A 26,715-nucleotide genomic window follows, 5' to 3' on the forward strand; every position below is an offset into this window, starting at 1 on the left:
CAAATTTTTATTCTGGACACATTTTCTGGGAGAACAAATATTTTGCATTAAAGCAATATTTGTGCTACTTAAAACTACAACAGTGGTAATAGAAACACACATAAAACATGCTTTCCAAAGAAAATAGTGTACTGAGCAAGTATTGGTAGAAAAATTATACAGCTTTTGAAGTACAAAAGAATAGCTCATTTCTGCCTGGTTTGCCATAGTGTGTGTAAATAATAGAATGTAAAATCTTTTTTTAAATTCTGAACTGGCTGGCACATGGTTGTTTATATCTACACTTATATTTTGTTATTGGTTTCTAAACCCAAATCAAACTCTCTTCATTAAATTTGACTTTATCTGCTTAGTCAGGGTTGAATCTAGTAGCCACTGAATACTTACTGTTGACAAAATGGCATTAATGTCCACTGAGGCAAATGCCTATGCAGAGAAGGGACATTTGAGTAGCGGCATGCCGAATAATCAATTCCACTTTAAGACACCGATCAATAATATCTTTGAGATGTCTAAAGAGCCATTAAATATGAACAGAACAAGTCTAGCAAGCAGAAAAATGAGGAAGAATGTTGTTCACCACAACGTGAAGCTTCTAATGATTTCAAATGGGGACTTGACCTGTATGGAAAATTAACTGTTGCTCTTTTTCTTGTTAATGAGTCTAAATTAGTTTTGTTTTCATTTTTGTATTGTTTCTTTTTTGCTTTAAATATTTTGCTTTTCGAGGAAATAATATGTGTTCCCTGTAGCATTTCTCCTGGGGCTTTATAGGTAATTGTGTGTGTGTTTTTTTTTTTTTACATTTTTTTAATAAGAACATTTTTATTTTTGAATGGTTTTAGATTTGCAAAAAAAATTACCAAGCTAGCAAAGACAGTTCCCGTATACCTCACACCCACTTTCTCTTATTATTAACATCTTAAATTAGTATGGATACATTTGTCAAAATTAATGAACCAATATCGATACATTATTAACTAAAGTCCATTTTATTCAGATATCTTAATTTTAAATAATTTTATTTTATCGTTAGTTTCGAGTATACAGTATATTGATTGGGCATTTATACAGCTTATGAAATGATCCCCTAAGTCTGTCTTTTCCCTCTGGCTCTACAAATAGTTGTTACAATGCTGCTTACTGCATTCCCTATGCCATGCTCCCCATCCCTGTGACCAGATATTTTGGTTTTTACTCGAATGCCCTTTTTCTGTTCCCAGATTTTATTAGGAAACCACATTACATTTAGTCATCATGTCTCCTTCAGTGCTCCTTGGCTGTGATAGTTTCTCAGACTTTTTTCAATGACTTTGACAGTTTTGAGGAGCACAGCTCAGATATTTTGTAGAATATCCCTTAGCTGGGATTGGTTTGATGTTTTCCTCATGATTCGACCGTGGTTATGGGTTCTTATGGGTAATGGAAAGGAAGGTCACAGGGACAAAATGCTGTTTGTATCACATGATCTCAAGCATACAAACTGTCAGCATGACATCACTGTTGATGTTAACCTCGATTACCAGCCTGAGGGAGGTTTTTCAGCTTTTCCATTGTAAAGTCCTCTTTTCTCTCTACATGCTGTGCTCTTTGAAAGGAAGTGACTATGTGTAGCCCCCACTTAGGGGATGAGAGTTATTCTTTGTCTCCTTGAGAGGGAAGTATCTACATAAATTATTTGGAATTCTTCTGTAAGAGAGATTTGTCTCTTATTCTCCCGTTTCTTTATCGATCATTTATTTGTACCAGTGTAGACACATAAATATTTATTTTATACTTTGGGTTTAATCCAATGCTACTTTATTTACTGTTTTAATTGTTCCAGGTTGGCCACTGGGAGCTCTTTTAGTTGGCTCCTTTGTCCTTTTGACATGCCCCCGAATAGTGTGTGTGTATTTCTTTTGTCGCGCTGTGTATTTTAGCAGTTATTCACTTTCTGATGCTACAAGATGCTCCAGGACCATTTTGTACATTTCCTGCCACAGTTCTAGAATCAGCCATTTCTCCAAAGGTCTCTGGTTTCTTTTTTTGAAAACAATAATAGAAACTAAGATTCCGATGCTAGGGGTACTCGATGTTCCTGGATAGTCATTGCTTTTAGGCAACCTCAGATAACAGAGCAGGGAGACGTATGTATGCTTGTGAGCCTGTGTATGTCCACATAACTATAATTATTCCTATATGTATCCATCTGTATTGGTATTGAACTAAACATGAGTGGACACTGATATTTCCAACTCTGATCCATTACTACATGGATCATTCTAGCTTTCTCCCATTTCTTATCTGAAACCTCCCACTACAAGAATGAGAAACCTGACTCAAACCATCTTTTAATCATTTACATAATTATTCAGTTCCAGTATACATGTATCATGGTTTCATGATTGTTAACATATACCCCCTGCCCATGAAAAACAACTTTATCATCTAGAGCACAGTGCTTATGTGCAGCTCCTTTTGTCTTTAGTCTTATAGACCCCACTCATTTGTAGTTACTTAAGTCAGCGTCTTTTTCTTCCACTTCCTTCAGTGAGGATGTTTCATACATTTGTAAAACAGATTCTCTTGTCACAGTCTGCATTCCCTCCCGGGATTGCCCAACCTCCTAAGTGATTTTTCAAATGTGCACACATCAATATTCACTCGTTGTGTTGTAATGCTCTATGGGTTTTGACAATGCATAGTGTCGTTTATCTACCATTATAACACCCTACAGAACAGTTTCGTGACCCTAAAGTTCCCTATGTTTCACTATTCAGTCCTCCTCGCTGCCCCCTCCCCCTGTGAATGCTCCACTGTTCTGTTTACCATCTATTTTGTTTTGCCTTTTTCAGAGTGTTTCCTAAATGGAATTACTCAGCATATAGTTGTTTCAAACTAGCTTCTTTTATTAATATGCATTTAAAGTTCATCTATGTCTTTACATGGCTTGATAGTTCATTCCTTTTGATTGCTAAATACTATTGTATTCTATATATTGTATAGATATACTACAGTTTGTTTATTCATTTATCTGTTGAGGACATCTTGTTTGCTTCCAGTTTTGGGCAATAAATAAAGCTGTGATAAACATTTGCCTGCAGGTTTTTGTATGAAGGTGTCTTAAAATCAATTGGGTAAATAATTAAAGAGTACAATTTCTCATTGTATGATAAAACTATGTTTAACTTTTAAGAAACTACCAAACTGTATTCTAAGTACTGTACCATTTTGCATTTCCATTAGCAATGAATGAGCATTCTTGTTAGCATCTTCGCCAATAATTATTATTGTTATTCTTTAAGCCCCTTAATAGGTGGGTAGTGATTAAATTATTATTTTTTTGTTTAGTGATCATCCATATTGAATGGAAAAATACCACCCATCAAAACCATATGTAGAATTTATGACCGAATAGTTTTTATTGTTAGATACTTTTCTTTCCATAATACTTTTTCACCACGAAAACTTGGCATTTAGTACATATTTATACTAAGGATTATAAATATGGGGTAGTTTATTGGTTATTTAATTTTGGATTGAAGTAAATTGAGTTTTAATCTAGATTCTACCATTTGTAATCTTGAGACTGGGTAAATTACAATTCGCCTTGTAGTTTCCTCATCTTTAAAACAAGAGACAGCAATGGAACGCAGATTAGAAGGTTATATGAACTTGATGAGCAACTGCATAGAAAGCATTTAATACAATGCCTGAAACACGGCCATTATATCATTATTATTGTTATTACTGTATTGCTGCTACTATTACTACTTGTATTAGTACTACTGCCGAAGGCTTTAGTTATTGCTTGAAAACTCTATACTTTCAATCCCTTACTTTTGAGCTGCACTGATCTTTTTTATCCCAAAATAAACACACGTAGCATGCTTTTTTTTTTCCTACTCCAAAGAACATGGTGGAATAGATATTTGCAAAGGTAACCTAAGTGTTACAACTCATTGGCTCCATTATTTCTTGTGTTACTAATAAGCTCTCTCACATTTGCTCAGTGCTTTAGATTTTACATAGTGCCAGTATTACAGATATTAGCTCATTTGCTTCTTAAAACAGCTTTCTGAGGTAGGCAAGGCACTCTTACCAGCCCCAGATTAGGGGGAGGTGAGGTAACCTGTCCATAATTGCGGAGTAGATAAGGGCAGAGGTAGGGGTTGAATCCAGGTTTTCTGACTCCTGATTCAGGAAACTCGGCACAAAATGACTCTTCAGATAAGTATGCCTGCGACATTCATTAGTTCCCATTAGTTCTGTTCCATATGCACAGGTACATGGGTGGCAGGAATCTTTAGAGGGGCTCAGTTGCACTTTAAGGTTTTAAACCAGCAGTCACGTCTCGAATCCTCATATCCCCCTGGTGATCTTGATCTCTTGCGTACAGTCTAGTAAAGCATAGATTACTCACATTCAGAGGTATAGCAGTCATATTTCTGCACTCGTTCTGGGATTTATTCCAGCCCCACTCCCACTTTCTATCTAATTCACAGGGCTAAACTCCTAGCAGCTTTGTTAGTATTGTGATTACAATGTCCTGGTTTTGTCTGATGGTCCAGGTGAACATTTCACCAGGAGATACCCTATCCTGGTAAAAAGACTCGAAGCCCAGAGACAGCAAATTAAGAAATACATGAGATAGACATTATCTGCCATAGGAAAAGAGAAGCACAGAGGTCTTTTATAGCAATAGAGGAAAGAAGTAGAAGCATTGCAGTGCAATAGGATGAAAAAGAGATACAAAGATAGAGATAGAAAGAATGTATGAAATCCAGCAGGATTCTGTTCCCACCTTCCACTCTCTTTCAGAGAGACCTTGCTTCATTGCTTTCCATGTGTTTGAGTCTCTTGATTACTTAAAATAAATTTCCTGCTCCCACCCAAACAAGTTTAGGTTGGTGTCTGTTATTCTGACAAACAAAATTTGCATAGGGAGTGGAATTCTCTTGATGTAAAACTTAATTTTGAGCTGTAGCCAATGCAGCTTTCAACAGCAGCATTAACTTTCAAGTGTAATGGGCCACCACTGAGTAAGTTTGGATTCCACACAGCAAGGGGTGCTCAAAGTACTTAGTATTTCCACCTTGATGTGAACAACTCTTCAAAGCCTCCCAGGATCTCAGCACAAGGGGGTACTTATCAAATCAGCTCTTTCAGTCTTCTGCCCCAATCAGGATCTGTCCTTCCATCTTGCAACCGGTTTTTGCTTGAAATCTTCCATGGCTGGGAAACAAAGCATAAGAGTGTATGGCCTTTGTTCAAAATCTGCTCTGGAACTTTCTAGCCTTAAAATCTTGGACAAATTATTAAACCTCTGTGAGCCTTTCTTTCCTCATTTGCAAAATGGAGATTAAATTGTTTTAATTGATTTTTTAAAATTGGAGCCTTTATGAAATAAAGCATACAAAACACCTGCTACAGCACCTAGTCTGTAGTAGATACTCAATAATTTTATCCACTTTCAGACTTTCCAGGCAATTCATCAATCATTCTTTACACTGAAATGAGGATTCCCAATGGTGTAGTCTATAGCATTCCTACTGTAAAATATAACGGGCAGTCATTGTGACAGTCGGAAAACCTGAGATCAAATCCTGTATCTTTAGCTTTCTTATATGCCCTGTAATAAGGGGAACTGTGATAACTTCCACGAATTCCTTTAAAATGATCATTTGCATTAGTGGACATTTGAGCTCTCTTTGCAATATGGAATATTATGACTCTAATATTCACACTTTCGGTTTTGATTTTATTTATATTCAATAAATCATAATATTCTTCATTCTAAAGTCCTGTTGGCTGATAAACAGTAGGTACTTTTGCATTCTTTGTGTGCCTCCAAAAGAAGCCATTTCGAATTTTGGAAAGATGTCATTGCCAAGTATCCCTGTGTAGTCAGAAAAAATCTGCCTCCATCCGAATCATTAATCTTAGTTGTTCCCTCCACTTGGTCAGTGGTCCTGGTCCCAGGATGGCGAGGTGAAGAGAAGCTGTCCTCTTTTCATGTCAAGTTTGCACTGAACTGTCTCAGTCATCTCTCCCTTTCTTTTCCTCCTCTAGTAATCCATGTTAGCTATTCAGCTGCTTTCCTTCCTACCCAAGTCTCCAAAGTTTTGGATTTTGTGAAACAATAAAGGTGAACTCCATTGGAAAATAAGATTCTGTCTGATGGTGAAACATGGGGGCACTGTACGGAAAGGCACATGCACCTCAGATACAATGGGAAGCGATTTCGAACAAAGGTTATTGTGTAACCTTTATTTAAAATATAATTGAGTGTGAGCACATGTGTGTATAGCCATGGCATAATATATAAATTTTTGTTTTTTACTGTGCATTACACTCAAAATTTTTGATGAACCTCAGTTTAGGACAGGAACATATAGAGAAATGCTTCTCAAACTTAATGTGCTCATGAATCAATTAGGAATCTTGTTAAGATGAGGACTGTGATTCATTTGGTGTATGGTAGGACCTCAGATTCTGTTTCTGGCAAGCTCGCTTGTGATTCTGTTGCCGCTGGTCCACATGAGGAGACAGAGTGCTAGACAGAGAGACTATTTGAGTAGAAGACCTGAGGAAGACCCTGAAGTCATTTACTTGTGACTTCAAGAGTCTCCAAGGCATAAAAGGAAACATTTCCCTTTCCTTTTCTGGTTTTCTACTTTTGGTTGGTTGATAGAAATCCAACCTACCTGCTTTCTCCACAGGTGGTTGCTGTCCATCTCTCAGGTGCTGAATGTTGAAACCAAGGGACCGGATATGCTTCAGATCAGTTACTGTGAAAAGCTCCATTGCCGTCTCTGAGGATTAGCCCCAATTTCCCATTGTATCTGAGGCACATGTATGTGCCTTTCCATACAGTGCCCCATGCAGTTAACAGCAGAGTACTTCCTATAAAGCAGGCATTTCAGAACAAGGACAGAAGAGTTTCATTTATTTCAGCTTTACCTGCCAACACATTTCATCAGGCTCCCATCACCTGCATCCAGATAGCTGCCTTGACCTCCTAATGGTTTTCTCTGCCTATAATTCTTGTCCTTTTTTTCTCTCCCCCTCCTTCATCTTTCCCTCTTCTAAGCCATCCCGTGCAGGGACATATTGATTATCTTAAAACAAAGCTTTCGTTATTTTCTTTTACTGCTTAAAACTCTTCGGTGGCTCCCCATCTCTGCTCTACTCCTGCCAGGCTTGTTTGCTGCTCCTATGATATGTCATTCTTCATCTCTCATTTTGACTTCTCTTCTTCCCCTTGGATGACCTCACTTTTCCAGATATCTGAATCGTGCCTACTCTTTAGGATTTAGCTTAAATCTCACTTCCTTCATGAAGTCTTTTGTGGAAAACCCTTTAACTGATGGCCCACCCCAATAATGGTAAGCATAATTTGTATACTGGGGTGTGGCAGGAAAAAAGCACAGGATCAGCAATGGGAGACCAGGCTTACCCAAACTGGATGTGTTTCACCAATGCGGATGTGTGTGACCTTCTTCTCTGGGGTTCCATTTCCCCATTAAGATAATGAGAAGATCGTAGAAGAGATCTCTTAGTGAGTGCCTGTGGTGCTCATGGTAAATTATACTAGCTTTTAAGTATTCCTTAGAGATTTCACTTTCTAAGAGATTTTTAAAAATTTTAATCATTTTTCTTGTTAGTATTGAATTATTAGTCACCTTTCGAAGTGTCTAATTTTAAAATTCTCACAGATATTCGTTTTGTCTTTCTTATCTTTATCAGGAAGGAGCCTCATTTTGTGGTCGAAGCAACAAGGCCTAGGGACGGCCTGTCTAAAGGCACATAGAGAATAGAATACCTTACAACTCTCAACCAGGAAGGGCCTGATGGTCCAGGACAGCACCGGGCTTCGCTCAAAGTGAGTGCTCACTAATTATTTGTCAATTGATTGGAGGTTGTCAGGCGCATCCTGCAAGACAACTCATTTCCCCCTGGAAGGAGGAGCTCCTGGAGTCTGTTGGTTAACAGGAAAAGTGCTTACTCTAGGAGGAAGGCGGCAAAGCTGGAAGAAGCTCTCGCTGGGAGCCTGCATACTCTCTCACGGGTGTTTCTGAACCCCATTCTTTGCACGGAGAAGTGTGGGGGTGCAAGGGTTCTTGGAACCTGCCCCTTTGGCGGAGACATGTAGCCACCTCCAGCCGCTGCTCGGGCTGATCCTGCGGAGTGGAGCGCCCCCCCAACCCCCCCTCGCCTGCCACCCCGCATCGCTCAGGCACCCTCTGCTCTGCAAAGGCAGTGGAAGCTTGCATACTGGTCTTCCTGGAGCTGCAGACGAGGAGCCCCACGCCCTCGGGAGCCTCTCAGCGGCTTCCCCTCAGCCGCACGGCTGTGCGGGCTCTCCCAGCCACCCCCAGCTCGCCCTCAATCCCTCCCTCCAGCCCAGCCGGCCGGAGCGCGCACACCGGGGCTCCAGCACGTGGGCGCGCGGGAGGCGGCGGCCGCTGCTGCCGCTGCCGGAGCCCAAGCCCCAGCCTGCGAGATCGCCCTCCATGCTGCGGGCTCTGCAGCCGCCTTCTGCTCAGCCTCTGGCCCAAGCCCAGCGGGGCGAGCCGGCGAAGCAGCAGAGGGGAGGGGGACACAGTCAGGAGGAGGGGCACAGCGTGCTCGGGCAAGCCGGGCTCTGAGCAAGGGGCGCCCGCAGCCGGGAGGAGGCAGCCCAGCTCTCTCGCTCAGTCTCTGCTCCAGCCACTGCTGAGGGTTCCAGGCAGTGCGATGCCTCTCCTCTCCTAGGCGGCAGCCAGCAGAGGCTTCCCGTAGCTGTTCGGCCCACTCCAGCCCCCATTCCACGGGTGAGTCTCTTGTCTATCCCGACGCGCCCAGCCACTGGAGCCTGAGCGAGCGCAAAGTCCGAAGCCCGCCCCCAGCGCCACCAACTTCCCTGGGAGCCCCTCTCCCAGCAGCAGCCTGCGCCAGCCTTGGGAGCGATGCGCCCCCAGCCGGGCGGTGCTCCCTCTGCCAACTCGCCACCCATGGGATCGACTGCCCTGGGCTGCCCTGCTTGGAGCGCGTAGCCTTAGCCGCGTGGCTGGGAAGAGGAGCAAGACACCCAAGGCGTTTCGTGGATCCCTCGTGCGTCAGTCTGCTGGGGTCCCCTGCGGGGGCGGCGTCAATACCCAAGGGTGAGTAGCCCCATCGTGTAGGCGCCCTTTACCTCTAGGTGGGAGCTTGTAGTGATGGCAGGGAGAAACGAGAAAGTTGAGGTCCTTGAACCTATCCTGAGATTTGGCAGCACAACGCAACATTTGTTCCCTTCGGGGCTTCCTTGTATGCTTTCATTCCAAACCAAGGAGACCCTTCCGCTTCCCAAGGAGAAACAGGGCTTCCTAGAGCAGAGCACTGACTGTTCCCCACTAACATGCCATTTGGGGCTTTCAGCCACCCGCGCGTTAAGCAGGCACCCAGCGTAAGTGCTTGGAGATCCGGAGCCACCTGGGCGCGCTCGGAGATCATGGGCAGCCCCGGATCCCTAGGGGAGGCTAAGCTCTCTTCATTAAAGAGTAGTAACAGCAGAAATATTAAGGAAGTGTGTATGTGCATGACTGGGAGCAGGAAAAGTAGCCACAGGAGGAGACGCGAGTGACATTTATCTGTCGCTGATGGATTGGGTGCCCTGTGTGCCCAGCTCGGCAGTGCAGGTTTGGGGGCACATGATCTAGGGTGGACAGATAGAGTCCAACAGGTGGCCTGCTTGGGCTTCCTGTGGTCGGCACCGGCACCAGGAGGGCAATGGCTCCCTCCCCGGGCCCAGGCTGCTGCTGCCCCTTCTAAGGGTGCATCTGAAGGAGGGTAGGGAAATGCACTCTCTGCTCTCAGGCCTGATTTGGGTGAGTGTGTGAGGCATCCAAATGCCTCCTGTCGCTAAACAGCGGCCTCATTGTATGTCTGACTGAGGTTTCAACTCGCAGGCAACTGAGGGGCTATTCAGCTGGGGCAATGCGAACTTGGCCGGTCCTCAGATGCCAGCCCCAGCCTTCTTCCTAGTCCCTGGCGATGGGCATGCCAGCTCCCTGGGCTGGGCTTCTAGCCAGACCTCAGCATTTCACCCCTCTGTACTCCACCAAGAGGAGGAAGAGTTGCTGGGGCATCAGGAGCTGTGGTCCAAGTTTATTCTTTACCTGCCTTTTGCACCTTTATCCTGAGACTCAGATGGAGGGGGGTGTGTGTGCATGCGGTGTGCACATTGAGTGTGGGGACAAGTTGAGTTTGAGAGCTGGGCAAAAAGAGACCAGAGAGAGACAAAGTTTTGCACCTGCACACAGAGATTCGAATTGGGAGAGGGTGTGGCTGCACTTTGAAAAAGTTTCTTCTGAATGCACCATCCTTTGTTGATTTTGAGCATGCGAAATACTCTGGGCACTGTAAGCGGTGGCACACCAAAGTAGCATCTTCCAAGTCTGCTGCGTAACCTCTCCATCCCTCAGTTTGCCCCTCTGTAAATTCTGGGGACAGGTGTCCCTGCTCGTGGCAGAAACTCTTTTATCTCTATAACGGAGGTACTTAGAGATGGGTTTGGCATGAGAATATGGAGGAGCAGCTGAAGATGTGTGTGTTGGGGGTGAAGGGGAATTATCTGGAGGCTGCATGTATAGAAGACATTCGGTTATTACTTAGACTTGGTGTTTGAGATGGTTTATTGGCTTTCACAACACTGATGGAGATTTTAAGATGCTAAAGCTTTCCTTTGGTGCCACCAATACAGTGCCTCCCCATGGTGCAGGAAGCTGTTTGTACTATGGAAATGAAGTGATGGACACTCCAAAATGCCAAAGAACCCTTCACTGCTTGTGCTTCGCCTCCAAGGGAGGCTCTGAACTATAGCTGTTTGGCCACACTGTTTCCACTGTGTACTTGCTGCTTTGTCTTTTCAGTCCCAATTTGGTTTCCCCACAAGGGACCTTTATCACTAAAGTCCTCTGACAGCAGATCTCCAAGGACATGTAAGTAGAGTGAGTCTCTTGATTTGTAGAGGGCACTGGCTGGTTTAGCATGGGACACACACATGCCTGGCCAGAAGCATGCCCCCTAGAGGTTACTTGCTGGGAGGGGATCCAGGAGATGGGGCATCAAGAGGAGGAATGGGCAGTGAGGTATTGTGGGTGACAGAGAGACAGAAAGATAAAGACAGACAGTAGTCCAGAGTGAGACAAAGAAGAAAAGCAGGAGAGTGGAATGAGCACTAGAAAGACAGAGAGACACACACAGACAGTCAGAACATGAGGGGAACCAGAGAGAGACACACATATACACAGAGGCAAAGGGAGAGAGGAAGAGAAAAATGAGAAAAGGAAAGATGTAGAGTAGTGGGGCAAAGAATAAGAGAAGACATGAGCAAGAGAAGTGGAAGGGAGGGAAAAGAAATCTGAAGAAGAGTGTGAGAGACAAAAGAATAAAGGGAAAAGAATGGATGCAAGGGTGGGGAAGTCGGTAGGGAGGAGAAAAAGGGCGGAAGACCAGAGGAGGCAGAGGAAGCAGAGTGGCGCTTGCTTTGAGTATCTGATTTTTGTAAACCACACTCCCATTCTAAGGAAGTTGGTATAATCCACATCCTTAAGTAGGTAGCCCCCTGGTTAGTGTTTGTTTCTCTGAGAAGTCGTGAATTTGCAGAAATTGGACACCCGCTTGGAACTCAGCTGCATTGGAGATGACAAGGATATAAGTTTAGGTTCGTGGTAAATGCACAGATGCACAAATTTATTTGCCTTCTGTTTTTTGTTTTTTCCCCCTTTGTAAAACACAGGACTAGAGAATCGTGAGGAGGGTTGTTTCATTAATAGTACTTGTCGGTGATTCTCTAACCCCTGTTTGTGGAAGTCCCTCCTGGGTGGGACCCCCCTGGGAGTCTGATCCAATTAACACAAGAATGTGCTACTTTATCAATGTTCCAGTAGGTTCTAAAGTGGGTCCTCCTTGAACCATACTTGGGTAAACATGGAACAGACGGTATGACCCCCTTCTCTAATTTGTTTCCATATTTCTTCCTAAGAGATGCAGTTTAACACTTCCACTCGTATCCCATCCTCCCTAGAAAAGCTCATTTCTTGTGAATTTCTCTCGGTAAAAGGACAAGCCCAGGGATTGCTCAGCCAGGGTTACCTTTCCATGAACCTCATTAATCACAGTAGCTCCAGAGGACAGCAGACAGCTCTTCTGGCCGACCTTGTCAGAGGTGTCCACACCTAACAGGTACTGAGCACTCAGCGGGGTGCCATCCTGGGCTTTCTTTATTCCTGGACCCGTTTAACACTAACACACACAAACCACTCTGCCATAGGCACAGTTATCATCATCTGCATTTTATACTTGAGAAAACCGAGACCTAGAGCAATGATGATATTTGTCCCAGAGAAATGATATTAGTTGCCTAAGGCCCAGCAACTGGAAAGCAGAGTGCTGAAATTGGAAGCCAGGTTTGGTTGTCCTCAGGGTGTAAGGTCCTATTGACATACCATGCTAGATCCTGATCCTAACACACCATATTAGACCGATGGAGCCAAACACCTGTGGGGATCTTTTGCAAGCAATCTCGTCCCACTTTATCAACTGAGAAAAATGAGAAACAGCTGAAGAAACCAAGAAGTCCTTACTGGAGATCCTAAACACAGTTGGTGCCAGAACTGAGACCAGTGATGACCTGATATCCCGAGTCTCAGTCTGGCCTTCTCCCCACTGTTTATGATGTCTGGCTGCTCGTCAAGGTCACACTCAGGAACATCTTAGTCAAAATCCAAGTTCCTGGACCTTACTAAAGGCTTACTGAATCTTGGGGCAAAGAGCCCAGAAATCTGTATTTTTAGTCCATGCCCCAAATCTGTATCTGCACATTACCATTTGCCCCAGTTATTCTGTAGTTCCTTGCATCTGGTGCTATGGATCCCTTTCAGACAGCTTCAAGAGAATAACTCTAAGCCCCTCCCGCTTCCAGGGAAATAAACACACAAAAAGTAGTACACTCTATGCTGCAGCCCACGCTGCTGTAGCATGAGTAAGGATACAAGCTGGTCAACTTAGAGGCAACTTTGAAAGCTCTTTGAGAGGTGTAGTAATCACATTGATGTTTGTTATACTTGGTTTTTCTTGTGCCAAGTCAGACAGCATTTAAAGAAACATCAAATGTTCCTTCAAATGCATCATTGTCGGTATTTGTACTAATACTTGACACAAAGTGACACCGTGAGCCACACCAATGTGCTGCCATGTCAAAAGTGCCAAGTTCTGTCTCCCAAGTTCTGTCTCCCAATTCCCCTTCATTCTAATGCTTTGAGTCCCTCACAATATGTCAGAGCCTCCTTTTGCAGGTAAAAAAGAGCCATCACATACACTTATCTCTTCTGGCCCACTTAAATTGTTTTTTCAGTGACCTCAACATCTTTTCCCTTCTATTTCATTGAATAGTGGCCAAGGGTTCCAGACGTTGTGTCCAGCAAACTGTTTTGTCATCTTTCCCTTTTCAGATCCAAATTTATTTTCTGAATCTGTTGCTTTTAACCCTGACCTCTTATTCAAAGATGGTAATTGAGCCTTAGGTAGCTTTGATAAGCAACCACGATAACATGTGTTTTAAATAATGACAGCCATTTGTGACTAGATCGCAAACCAAAGAATAACGTACATTTACAATGTCTGCATCTTTAATGGGCTGGGAATGTTTTGCCATTTCAGTGGAGCAAATCTACTTTGCTGGCACAGCCAGCAGTGGAGAAGTGGTTAAGACTCTGAATGCAGACAGCTCGGGGTCAATGCCTACCTCCACCTTGCTGGCTCTCATAACCTTGGTCTGGTTATCGAACGTCCTCAAGCCTCCATTTCTTCATGTGGACATTCACGGTAGTAACAGGATGCCCCTTCTGTGTGTGCTGCCAGGACACTTTCTGGCCAGTGACCAAAGTCCTGAGTAGAGCCTTTAGCATGTGGTAAGATCTCACCCATTTAGTAGTATTTGTGAAACATTCATCGTGTGCTAGGCTCCATTTAAACCAGGATAAAACTGACATCTTGGAAGTTAGTAAGTTAAACAACTTTTCCAGGTCACCCAGATCCTAAGTAACAGGCTGAGACTTGAAATTCATATCCGTCCTTTTCAAACTGCGCCCCTCCCCCGACTCTTACTGTGCCATTGGTATGAGTCACCACTCCTTCCTTGCATGTTAAGTGTGTTAAAATATGAAACATATCCTGGTTTGTATTTTAACTGAACTCATTACTGGCATGTCAAATAGAACTATTCTAGCTGGGGATCTTTTGAAATTTGGAGGATGATTTTTAGTTGGTTAAATCACCTACAAGTATTTGCTTTTGCTCTTCCAGCAATTGAGAAGAGTTTTCAGGGATCCGCTTCCTGCTGCTTTTGCTTGGTTAGCTCCTACCTATTTTTAAGGGCTCAGCATAGATATCGCTTCTTTGGGAAAATCTCCCTTCACTCCTTAAGGGGTGGGTTAGATATCTTTCTATGTGTTCCTCCACCGAAACCATAGTATATGTGTCCATTTACTTCTCTATATCTGCTACTCAGTCTATATATAAAACTTCCTGAGATCAGGAAACTGGTCTTAATTGAAATTGTATCTATAGCGCCCAGGACAGTGTGTGACATATAGAAAACTCACAAAATATTTTTGAATGACCAGTTGAAACTTTGAGCTAATTCTAGAAGACCAAGAAAAACTAGTCATTGTCTTTTAACTCTAAAAGAAAAACATCTAAACACTGGAATTGAAAACCTTGTGGTGTGTGTCCCCAGCGGTGCCAGTCCTTCAGATGGAAGGGGCGGTAATGCTATCAGTCGTTGTTGATTAACTACGTTGGTACCTTTGGGCAATTTCCATTGTGTTGTTGCTTGAGATGTAATTAGAAGGGACATTCTGATTTATCAGTTAATGTGATTTAATCTGTACATTTAATTAGTTGCTCAGAAAGACACTTTTGTTCCTCAGCCCCAAAGTTTTAAAAATTAATGGGCTTCTGGAGTTAGAACCAAGGTTAGAGATAATGTAGTTCTACCAGCTTGTATGAGAGATGAGTAAACTGTGCCTCAGAGAAGGAAAGGGACTGGCCTGAGGTCACCCAGCAAGTTAGCTGCTAGCCCAGGACTGACTGAGAGCGATTAACACATCCGCAGTGAGCTACCTGTTACTTTGAAGGCTCGCTTGCAGGCCTTCTGCATGTATGCCGCCTGGACTCTGCAAAATCCCAGGATAAAGCTCATGCTGAACAAGTAGGGAAGCAAGCCTGAAATAATTTGCTGCTAGGCAAACCCAAGTGTCAGAGAAGTTTGTGGGAGAGCATTTTGGCAGGTCCCGTGTCGGCAAGGTCTTACGGGATTCTGGGCTTCTGAGTCTACTTTTCAAACAAGAAAATGTGGCTTGACAGGGATCTCCTGTTTGATGTTCTCGAGTGTGATATTACAAGGACATTTAGAGATATATTGAAGTTTATTGTCAAGCTCCTGGCACAGGGTTGTTGGCAAAGTAGTGGTTCAGATCATGTTCCCCTTGCTTTGTAACACTGTTTTAGATGGGAAGCAATCTATCTTGGGACCTTTCTCTGTACCTCTGGAGTGCCTTCGAGTCTGACTACATGGACCAGCCTAAATGCATCCTCAGTCACAGAAATGTGTGCAGAGTACTCTAATGTTGTTAACACCTAGATTTTTTTTTTTTTTTTGGTCACATGGTGTCAGTATTATGGAGACAGTGAGACACGGATCAGTGGTGTGATATATTGTGGCTGATCCTTTGAAAACATTATAATCAGTGCTGACAAGGCAGCAGAAATATCCCAGCATAGCACCTTCCCTGCATCCCAAAGGCTTGTGAAACCAGCCCAAAGTAACAAGACTATGATTATTCAAGAAAAGAAGGCACAGATAGGAATCCTCTTCATCTTTCAACCATAATCAGTCGGAGATTATTGGTGCTGTTTTTGATTTGGTATTTAAGGGTTGGGTGCAAGGGAGAGGCACCTCTCTTTTAACCGCTACCACAGGAACACATTGTTCTCTTCCCTGGCTCATCTGGGTGCCTAAAATTCCCCCATTAAAGAATATTTCCTTTGGGCTTCAAATAACATGGTATATTCTATGGTTCTCTATTAAAATGCAACACTTCCCAAGTAGGATATCGTTTAGCTACTTTAGCTGTCCGTACCTGAACTCTTACGCCATACTTCTCATTTTGTGGAGGCATTGTGGCAGACAGACATCAAGGGTAATTCTGTCAGCTCTACCACCACCATACTGCCCTCTCCTACTACTGCTACTATTAATATTGCCATGTATGGAGGACTTACTATGTGCCAAGTTCTTTATATGTATTTTCTCATTTCATATGCCCAATAACCTGATACCGTAGTTATGGATTGAGGAATTATGGTATTACCATAGAGAAGACAAATTTGCTAAAAAGTGGAAAAAAAAAAGGTGCTTGCTTGTACAGGAAAATATTGAGGAGCAATGCAACAGGTCAAGAGGAAAGATGACATCTCTTTCCAAGTCTCCAAGTGGATTTTTGGAAAAAACCAAGAAACTGAGTTCTGGAGAGTTAACATGCACTGAATCTTCATTGCTGTATGGGGCAGAGCAGGGCTTTCAACCCAGACTTTTCTTATTTTCAAATTTTACTAGGTGATACTGACTCCCATTGACTTATAAAACTTCAAACTTAGAGAATATCTTGTCCTGTGGTTTTCGAGTTGCTATAGCATACATTAAGAAATGTATTTTACATCCTTACCTAGTACATGCGCACACACACAACTGGAGGTGTTTTTTTTTTTAAAATAATACTTTTACTTTAGATCTTTTACTGATATTTCCTATTCTACTGTATTCTATTACCCACTGTATACATGTCCACCTAGAGATACAACATATTCACACAAAGAATGAAACAAAAATTTTAAAAAATAGTATTTACCATTAGCTATGGATAATACGCTCTAATAATTTCTTTCTACCGCTCCCCTTCTACAGCCCAAGGGGCATTGCTCTTATGTTTAAGGCATCAACACAGCACCAGATAGGAGCCTGGTTTTGCCACACTTGGTGTACAGAGAACTCTTTCTGGAAAGTCCAATGACCACTGAGATTGGGGGCAGAATAGTTTTAAAAATGGTAGATTTTGATTTATTTCGTAACACATATAAATGGTAAAAAGCTAAACAAGACAAATTGGTAAAAAGCAAGCATTCTCCCATCTCCGATCCCATGTCTCCAGTGCCCCCTTAGCTAGCACAGCCGTATTTGTTGCCAGGCACACATTTCTTCCTCTTTCACATAATGACTGCATATGATATATCTTGTTTTTCAAAATTTAAATGGCACATCTAATGGGTAGTTAACATAAGTTTACATCGAGTTGCCTCTTTATTTTTCTGAGATGCATAATGTGCCATTATTTGGATGTGCTGGGGTTTATTTACCTGTGGAAAAGTGTAGTGATCAAGAACCTAAACTCTGGAACTAACCTGTTAGAAAAGTGGGGCCCAGGAAGTCCTCACTGAATTGAGTTGAATTTGTGCATGTTTTCAATAGTTCGGTTTAATGCTGTATGAACTTTTTTCATTCCATGAAAGTACCCACAATTATTTGTCAAGGACCTTTTGTCTTTAAGATCCTGGAAATAACAAGGGGCAAGTAAGGGCAATCTTTCCTGTTCTTGAAGAATATGGAGATAGGATTTACTTACCCAAAGCAGGTCGAGAATGATAAACAATTGTGTGTTCTTGGGACTATCTGCCTAAAGATTGTTCCTTACAGAAGGGAAAGCAAGTACAAAGGCCCTCAGGTGGGACTGCGAATTTCATGAGAACCAGCAAGGCAGCTCGTGGTGCTTGAAGTAGAGGAAAACAGTAGCAAGTGTTGTTTCCTAGGCAAGAGCTGCTTTCAGGCCAATGTATAGTCATGTAATAAAAATAAAATATCCCATCTAAGCTGCCTCAGCCAGGGTTCTGTAGAACATTTAAATAAAGCTGTATGGCTGTTTCTAAATTATAAGCAAATAGAGTTAGTTTTCTTTACAGAGTTCAGGATTTTTCAGTGAGATTCTCTTGCACGTAATCCCAGTGAATTGGAAGGAAGCATTGACATATACTCAGTAAACAGTTGTTCAGTTGTTTCAATTGAATAGTCTTTGCTTCATTCTAATTGTTGAACTAGTTTCAGTTCAACAACTGTTCGAGAGCATATGCTTTAAATGAATGAATTAGGAAGTGAACTAACTAGTTTGCTAGTATGAAAATAATGGAACAGACTGAGGCAGCTCCATCCTGATGGATGGTCAGAGAACTGTGTGAAATTTCTTAAAGAAGCTTAAGTTTTAAGTTATCAAGTTATCAGCTGGGAAATACATACCAGCCAAAGAAAAAAAGAAATCTTACTTAATATTCAAAGATATACTGTTCTTTTGTTTGTTTGTTTTGTTTTGTGTGTGTGTGTGTGTGTGTGTGTTTTTTTTTTTTTTTTTTTTTTTTTGGTGGGGAGGGTTTGAAAACCAATTGTTTTGAAGGAGGTAGAATTAGGCAGCACAGAGAACTGAAGCCAATAATTCTGTCCTCCTTACCCTACTTTAATGAAGCTTTTGGTGTGATTGTCCCAGTACTACTTCTACTAGCTCAAAGAGAGAAATAAAGGGAGACTGTATCAAAGTGCTTGAAATGTATTAATACATTTTTATTGAATGACATAGTTTTAGCAACAAAAGCATTTCTGAACTCATAAAAAGATTTTTATTTTTACACATCCTAGTGAGGAGAAATAAATCTGGGATTGCCTAATTTTGAGAAAATATTTATATTGAATGCATTTATTGCTGTTAAGAAAAAAATATAGCAATGAAAAACATTTCCAGTCTGGGTGGTTCTTTTTCAGATGCAGAATCACTCAAACTGAAATCCTTTTTGTACTTAAATTGGGCCTGCCGGCTTTAAAAGAGGGCAGTTGGGATAATATGATAAACTGGCCCGTGCGTTCAATCTGAGCTCATCAAGGCTGTGTAAGGACTGACATTTTCGTACAGTATGGCTTGATGCTCTGATTACAAATTGGTCCTGAGTAGCTAGACTCTCCATAATTTTATTCACTAAGGGATAGTACTTGTATCATTAGGACTGTTTTGGTTTTGAAACCTGGATGAAAAAATATATTTCTGGTTCCCATCTCTTGTTAAAGAATGTGATAGAAAGGGAGATTCATACAGAAAGAATACAGTTTGTTATATGCAAAATTAAAAGTTTTTCTTCCTTCATGGCAGTGATGATAGCATTTCTCCCCTACTTCCTCCTGAAAGTTTTGCAAAAAAGCTTAAATTGTAGTCTTGAGAAGGATGTTGAGTATTTATATTTCTCATCATTGATTTTACTTGTGATAAATGGATGAATTATTTTGGAAAAGAGAAGATCTATAATGATATCTCTTTTGGGCTTGTTTTCAAGAACTCTATTTTTAATTCAATTGTATGGACTTTTTTATACAATGAAATTACCAACAATTATATTTTGATCAAGGACCTTTTGCGCTTGGGGTCTTGGGAGAATAGAAGACAAATAGAGACAATGCTTTCTGTCCTTGGAAAACCTAGAGACAGTATGTATTTACCAGAGCACATGGAGAGTCATAAACTGTTACATGTAATTAAGACTTAAACTGGATGCTATAGAGAATGAATCCACTAGGATTCAGAGAAGAAAGTGATCACCTAGGAACAACATAATTGGGTGACATTTCCAACATGTCATAGGTTAGTGAACAGTTTTATATGATCCTGATTACATCGACCATACTCTATTTTTTATACTTCCACTTGGTGGACTACCTGAAAATGCCTATGTTCTAGAAAGCACCTAGATCATGGATTAACCTCTGTTTCCATGCATTGCTAGGCTTGGAGCAAGTAAGGGAAATCTTCAGACCTCCATGTACCCAACCACTGCCCTCCCCCGGCAAAGAAAACAAAAACAAAGCTTAAACTGAAACAGAAGTGAGAAGTACAGAGTAAGGAACAAGTGAGAAAGACCAAAATTGTAATGGTGCAAATACCCATGAAGCTCTGTATCTGAGAATCAACCTTGAGTGAGCCAGTTGCAAGCCAAAAGGTAAGGAAGCCGGACCTGACTCCTGCATCTTAGGACCTGGAAGGGAGTCCAAGTGGTCCTAGGCTGGCTAACCTCCCTTGGCTTCCAGTAAAAGCAACCACAATTCATCTTTAGAGGGAAGCATACCTTTTTTTGGGACTATAGGCATTCTACCGGTGAAGATAAACAAATGCTCCAGTAATCAAAGATGATAAAAATACACAAGAAAACCAGCCATTATCAGTCAGAGATATCAGAAAGAAAAAACAGAACAAAACAGGAAACAGACTTAAATGCCTGAAATTTTCAGATATTGGAATTATCACATATAGAATATAAAATTATTAGGTATAAATCTTTAAAGGAATAAAAGGCAATTATTTAAAATATGAGCATGCACCAAAAGACTAAGAAATGATTAGGACATTTTTACAAAAAACTAAATAGAACTTAAAAAAAGAATTGATAGAATAAACTCCCTAATGAGTGGATAAATTAGCATCATAGACACAGCTGAAGTTCAAGGAAGATGGATTTCAAAATATTACCCCAGATTCAATACAGAGAGACAGGATATAAAAAATATGAGAAAGAAATGAAGAGATATGAGGGATAAATTGAAAAAGCTTGTTACATGTTTAATCAGAGTCCCCAAAAGGGAATAAAAAATGAAAGACATAGAACATTTAAAAAGACAATGTCTGAGAAATTTCTAAAACTGATTAATGATGTAAATTCATAGATATAAGAAGTACAAACAGGATATCTACACCTAGACACGTTGTAGTGAAATTGAATATACAAAACATAGAGAGGTCTCAGAAACAGCTGGAGAGCAAAAGCAGATTACCTCTAAAGGAACCACAATATTGACAGTAGGCTGAGAAAATGAGTGAGTTATGACTATACACACTAACCTAGAGATGAATTTTAAAATGTTAAATAATTAGATTATTTTTGGTATGATACTTTTTATAACAACATTTTTGCATTTTTAAAAGTAAGCAACAATTTTTTTATACTGATGTGTGTGTGTATATATGTATAAATACACACATATTTTTTTTTATTTATTTTTGTTTTTAAAGGCAAGAAATGTAAAGAAAGTTCAGGGTAGTCTAGAACAGATTTTTTGTTTTTGTTTTTGTTTTTTTTTTTTTTTTGAGGGGGAGGCAGGCAAGGGGATGGAAGAGGAAAGGGGTATGGTAACTGGGTTTCTGGGATGCCTGACTTTCCAAAGCTGAGACTTTAGGGACTTGGCTGCCCTTTACCTGTGGAGGTGTCATTACTAGAATTGACTGGCTGACTTTCAGAAAGAGGGACTCTCACTGATTACCTGGCTTTTAGAAGTTTGTGTACTGGTGGAAAATCACCATTGATGGATTTGTATGGGTTTAAAACAAGTTCCTTGTGACAATGGCTGCAGAACAATCAGTCTTTTTCTTGGAGGGTAAGGACTTTTTATTCTCACTTATGGAGTAAGTGTTATTATTTCTATTTTAAAGATGAGATGGTTAACTATTTCTCAGGAGTTGACAGCTACAAAGTGGAGCTGGGATTTGAACTTTAGCATTCTGGCTTCACAGCCTACCATTAACGTAAGATAATTATAGTTGAATTATAGCACTTACCATATTTCATGTTATAAGATTATAATAAGATAATTCTTATCAGAAGTTTTAGAGTTTCCCCCTAGCTTACTGATACTACTCTCCACTTCTCTCTCTTGATAAAATGGCACCAGTTGTGCAAACCAGAAACTTGGAATTATTCTTGACATTTCTAAATATTTCAGCTTATCTCTAATCAACTAGAGTCCTACATTCCTGAGCAACTTTAGAGTCTGGCCATTAGTCTCTGTCTCCACATGGCTGCCAGAAGAACCTTTGAAAAAGGTAAATCTGATCCTGGCACTTTTGTCCACCTTAAAACTACCTTGTTATTTTTATTTGGCCTTAGGGTAAGGATCATATCCTTTCCCCACCTCTCTACCTTATCTCACATCGCTCTCCACACTCACAGGTCATGCCAACCTTTGTTTTTATGTCTCTTGTTCCTTTCAGCCACAGGGCCCTTCCATATGCTGTTTGATTTGACGTTTGATCCATCCAACTGTATTACCCTCCCTTGTTTTGGTCACCAACAAACTCCAAAATTCTTGAAGATGTAACTCCTTGTTGGCTCTCTCTCTTCCCCTGAAACTATTCTGGTCATAATTCTTGATTATTATAATCTATGTAGATAATTTCCCCAATATCCTGGTCACTTCCTGGGATTCTCCTCCTTCAATGATCTTGTTACCCATCCTACCTAATCTGACTACTATCCTAGACATACCCTAGGCTTATGGTTTTCAAATTTTGGCATGCATCAGAATCACCTTAAAGACTTTTTAAAATACAGATTACTGGGTCCTACTGCCAGAGTTCTGAACTGGAGGGCAGGGGGAGAAAATTTGTATTTCTAACAAGTTCAGAGTGACGCTGATGCTGCTGATCTGAAGACCACACTTTGAACCACTGCATCTCGTCCTCTGCAACGTCCATGACCTGAATTTCAAGCATCTAACACTCTAACTGCTATATTCGAACTCTGTGGCTCAACTTACTTCTTCAACTGTCCTCACTCCAGTGGTTCTTTGACAACCCATATCTCTAGTCAGATGTAAGAAAATGGAGAGTTTTGTAATTATCCAATGTGTATGATGTATACAGCAATTAGGGTGAGTCATTCAGGAGTGGTGTTATTTTCTCTGTATCTTGAAACTTAAAATTTCTGAAAATTGCCACAGTGTCCTACGTTCCTTTCCCATATATATTAGTTTCATTAAAAAAAATGCCAAATTGTTGGGCTTTTTCTTGTAGGTGAAGTGTTATAAAGTAGATATAAAATATGTTACATTAATAAACTTGATTCAACTCAGAGATAAAGGTCCTGGATTCTTATTATTTTCATCAGGTCTATAAAATTTCATCTATGCCCTTTTAAAATATAGGTATTTCAAATACTTGTCAAGTCTGTTTTTATTTTAAGAAAATATTTGAAGCCATATCATTTTGTCCTTAGAATGAAAAAATGAAACGTCCTGTCTGTTAGGTGATAATACCTTAATTTTACAAGTGTATCAGCTTTGTTTGCAGAAATTATTTCACATCATCTTTAACTGAAACACTATAAGATGATTAGAAAAAAATGTTTCTTTATTAGAAAAAAGAGAACTGGAGATGTGAAGCACCTTGTCCAAGGACACAAACTCAAGCAAGTTGGACTCATACACGGACCTTCTTCTGCCTCAAAATCCAGAGTTCTTCCCATTTGGGTTAGGGAATCTTGATGGTTATGGAAACTCCAGAGATTGTTTAATTCGAGAGTCCCAAGGAAATAGGAAAACAAGTGGTGTCAGCCGTAGAGTGTGGTAGACTTTCTAAATCTGACTCCAGCTGATTGTCTCCATATGACTGTGAGTGCTGCCATATCTTCTGATTTATAAGGGAAACTGAAAATACAGAGGTTTAGTGATAACTTTCAAAGGTGAAAATATTCACACAACTCAGAAGGAAAATGCTACGGAGGGCCAAATTTAACATATTTGATTTGTTTGTGAGGCATTAGTTTGAGACCTGTGATCTGAAATTACATTGTGGGTCAGAGGCATTTCTTCTATAACAGTCCTAGAATCTGATAGTTTGATTTTTGCTTAAACAGTTTCAGTGATGTAGAACTTTCTGTAACTTAATTTGGTTCCATTGTTGGCATCTCATTGCTTTTAGGTTACTTATTCCGAGCTCCTTTATCTTGCTTACATCCTGTAGCTCTTCATGATTCCACAGATGGAATCCTTTCAGACATTTCAAGAGAGCATTTTTTTCTCACCCCTCCCCTTCAATATTCTTTACATGTTAAATATTCATAGTCTTTCAACCATTAATCCTAATGGATGGGTTTTACAGCCTTTATAATCCCAACTACCTTCTTCTGGATGTTCTCTAAATCTGTTAGATTTCTCCTAGAGTAACCCATAATATTCTGTAATAGCATCTCATTGAAGAAATAAAAAAAAATTTTTTTAAATTTATTGAGATATAGTTGATATATAATATTATTTTAGTTTCAGGTGAATGCAACATGATGATTCAATTTGACTTACTGTTACAACATCATTCAAAATCAGGTAGATAGAATTTAAACACATTTTAAAGCTGTGTTTGGAATAATGTGACACAAAATGTAGTCTATGTCACAGTTGTTAAATTCATCTTCAAAGTATCCCAAGCTGATAAAGGTCATGAAAAAGACTTGCCATAGTTTTTGAGACTTGCAGAATGGAGAAAACAAGTAGCTGTCCTTAAGAAGAGCCCACTTTAAAAGATTCATGAATTATAGATGTGACTCGTGAGAGAACTGGCTCTTCCCAGGGCAGAAGTCTGTGTGGCATGCAATAGATTCTAGAATCAGGAGTCTGGAGTCCAGAGTAAGGAACTGTGGGATGTTTTGATTAAATGCTTATAAATGATCTTCCTAGATAATTCTAGAAGGCCAGCTAGTTAATGATGAAAACCATGGTTTATTAGAAACCTACTTTATACCAAACACCATAATAGAATTCAAATGAACATGATAATGCGTGTAGGATATTTAGCATAGTATTAGCAGTTAATTCAAAACAAAATTATGTTACTATCATTATTATTACCAATTATTATGTTTAACATATTTTTAGTCCTTATTACTCTTTAAGTGGTAATTATCATTGCCATTTTTTGGAGGAGGAAACTAAGACTTGGGTTAAATTCTGACATCACAGAGCTTGCAAACATCAGAACCTGGAGAGTTTCAAGCACTAAAACATATGCTGCGGCTTCTCTCTTATGCTACTTTCCCTCCTGCAGTCTGAGATGAACCTGGAATCAGGGTATAATCCTTTATTCTTCTGACAAATTGTCAAATTATTTCTCCGTTTTATGGTTATGCAGTGGATTTAATTTTGATCCCAAGTGCGGAAATTCACGTTTATCTTTGTCAAGCATTTATTTGTGGTATTGGTGCTATGTTTAGATCATTTTGAAAGTCAAGAATTTCAGTCAGTGTATTAAACTGGTGACACTAACACATTTGACAAACACAACTGACTTCTAGGATTTTTTTCCCTGGTTTTTGATTAAAAGATATTTAAGGGGGACACAGAAAAGGGGGAAGCAGTAAAACAGACGGAGCCTTGGGCACACTCCAAGAGATGCTTTCATTCTTTTAACTTCTCCAGTTTTGTATCAATAATGAATTGAACTTCTTCATATATGGTGACCTGACCTGGGATGCATTTATTATCGTAATCTTATTGTAATCTTTTTCATTTTTTTACATCTTGTACATAAGTTTATCAAGAAATATGCTGGCAGATTCTTTACCAAAACGATATATTCTGCAATTCTGAAATTCTGTCTTTCTGCAAGACTAGTAAGCTTATTTAAAATTTAGTGAGCTCGGCATGAATTGTTTTTGTTGAACCCATAATGACTGGAGTTATCACTGCTTTCTGATATCAATTCATTCTTGTTGATGTGAGGGACATAACACATTTCACTTAAAGGTTCTAAAATTGTTTCAACCTTTAAACTGATTTTGGGATGGAGAAGAGGAACCTAAAAAGCAAGTTATGAAGCAAGCCATAATTGTTACAATTAGAATCTGGGCACTTGTAACAACTTTGTTTTAATCAAATGCCTTCAAAATGAATGTACAGATGTGCCAAAAATAGGAAAGATATTTTTACATGATTTAGATAAATAATAGTTTCGTTGTGGGAGGATCGTTCTAAGAATATATGGAAAGTTAATGCATTACTCCTTCCTTTGCATCTTATCCCCCACAGGGCAGAGAGTTTATTAAAACAGAGACCAGAGCTGGCATATTCCACATATAATTTTGCTATATTTTATAGATTATAAAAGGAGGCCACCCTGAAGAGATGCTTGAAAGGCTGCATTCAATTTGGGAGGAAAAACATGTATTTGTCTTTTTTAATTTGAGTATAAAAACCATATTTCTCTAAAGATTTTCTTTTTAATCTATATTAGAATAGCATCTTAAAATGACAGTTTTCTTGAAGAATCAGAACCTTAAAAAACTTCATACTTTACATTATAAAATAGATTTTAAAAATATAGTGCACTTAATAATTTGTGAACAGTTAGGGATCTTTCTCTATGTAATAGCAAACACTGAGGGGCTTGTGGCGGGTAATTCTGGCCTTGGCAAATAACATGTGAATCTTTTGAGTGTAGGTGTGTTTGAGTGAAACCCGATTGCCTTTAAGCAGGGCGTATGCTCACCAGTCCATATCAGCCCATACTCCTCCAGGCTGCTGTATACATTTGCTGTTCAAGCCTGCCATCTGCAAGCATTTGGATATGTAACCCTTGGGGTAAAGGGAAGAATGGTAGTGGTCTTGTGGACAGTATAAGAAATTTAGATGAGATGATTACACCTCCTTAAAATAATTACAAAACCCCTGAGGTACTATATTTAAGATTTTAACCAAATGCGATTCTTTGATAATATTAGATCTGTTTAGCACCTATGTATATAAATAGAAGTACAAAATATTTTGATTATATACACACAAAATTAAATAATGATGATGGT

At 40.2% G+C, this 26,715-nt stretch overlaps 1 protein-coding gene across 11 annotated transcripts in view; it reads left to right on the forward strand.

Moving 5' to 3' along the window:
• SGCD (sarcoglycan delta) overlaps window positions 1–26,715 on the forward strand; it is a 1,323,040-nt gene that overhangs the window by 503,471 nt on the left and 792,854 nt on the right. For 9 of the 11 annotated variants that reach the window (XM_039836682.1, XM_039836683.1, XM_039836688.1 and 6 more), the window contains 2 exons: window positions 7,732–7,867; window positions 8,740–9,128. The gene's annotated coding sequence lies outside the window, so the exon portion shown is untranslated. Of the gene's footprint in view, window positions 1–7,731; window positions 7,868–8,247; window positions 9,129–26,715 lie in introns of those variants that run through there. The other 2 variants (XM_039836679.1, XM_039836687.1) reach the window with 2 other exon arrangements.

The sequence above is a fragment of the Pteropus medius genome, unplaced genomic scaffold, assembly GCF_902729225.1.
Source record: "Pteropus medius unplaced genomic scaffold, Ma_sr-lr_union100, whole genome shotgun sequence".
Lineage (NCBI taxonomy): Eukaryota > Metazoa > Chordata > Mammalia > Chiroptera > Pteropodidae > Pteropus > Pteropus medius.